Source organism: Periplaneta americana, chromosome 5 (genome assembly GCF_040183065.1).
Source record: "Periplaneta americana isolate PAMFEO1 chromosome 5, P.americana_PAMFEO1_priV1, whole genome shotgun sequence".
Lineage (NCBI taxonomy): Eukaryota > Metazoa > Arthropoda > Insecta > Blattodea > Blattidae > Periplaneta > Periplaneta americana.
Genome location: NC_091121.1, coordinates 59,084,264 through 59,085,290, shown reverse-complemented (window position 1 = coordinate 59,085,290; position 1,027 = coordinate 59,084,264). Strand labels below are relative to the sequence as shown.

The 1,027-nt window shown below is 35.0% G+C and overlaps 1 non-coding gene across 1 annotated transcript; it reads left to right on the top strand.

Annotated features, from left to right (window-relative positions):
• The first annotated feature begins 266 nt into the window (after positions 1-266).
• TRNAK-UUU (transfer RNA lysine (anticodon UUU)) lies at positions 267-339 on the top strand. The gene has a single exon. It is a non-coding gene; the product is annotated as a tRNA-Lys (tRNA).
• Positions 340-1,027: the final 688 nt, after the last annotated feature.

The window sequence follows — 1,027 nt, the reverse complement described above, 5'->3', positions numbered from 1 at the left end:
TAAGAGGTTATGAGTTTATGATATTCTAAAACAATTTTTTTCTACGATAGTGCGTGAAGTGCAATTTTACGCATTGCTAGCAGTGTGTAAAGTGAGCCTCTTCAACACAAGTGCATGAAGTACATTACTGTAGGTACGTTAACAGAAAACCACAATTCAAGTGACACAGAGTTTGTGTGCAGTCAGAGTTGGGTTTCTGGCATCTTGTCAGCCCACTTGAAGTGTGTGGATATAAAAGGAAAAATTGAGGCGGTGTCGGGTGTAGTTCCTGGGTAGCTCAGTCGGTAGAGCGTTGGTGCTTTAAGCCAAAGGTCCCGGGATCGATACCCGGCCCCGGAACAATTTTTCCCTTGAAATTATTCAAATTCCACATGTTTTGGAGTTGCGATCCCGCAATTCATTGTAACTTATTTTCGCAGTAAAATAAAATGGGAGTGTGGGGTCTTGAGAGATCTATTTATGAATATTACATGCATATGAAAAACTGAATTTGAGAAAAAAAAATGACTTGTGAGATTTCTGCAATTCACGATTCATTTACTCTGCGGGTTCGCAGCAGATGTTGTATGTAGGCCTACTTGACCAAGGGACTAATGCTTTAAGTTCACTATAAACAACTTCACTAAATCCAGAGTTAAGGTGATATATTTCAAAACAAAACAAGTTTTTTTATATACTTTACATACCTGTATGAATTTTCACAAAGAAAAAGGAAAATACGTAAAAATAATCTCTAACGTCAATTTAGGTAATTTTAGGTACTATAAGACCACTAATTTCGATCAGAAATATATCTCCGTAAATAGGAATTCATTTTCTTGTATTACATGAGGAACAAAATAGGTTTTAGCTAAAATTCGAGGCCTAGTCATAATATATTTGTCATTTATTATTTTTTATTATTAGTATTATATTTTTTGAAGATTCAAACTGTGCATATTTATAGCACGAATAGCCGTACAGGCTCGTGCGAGGATCGTACATGTATTTGTATCTATTATGTATAAATAAATGCACTTCATTCATT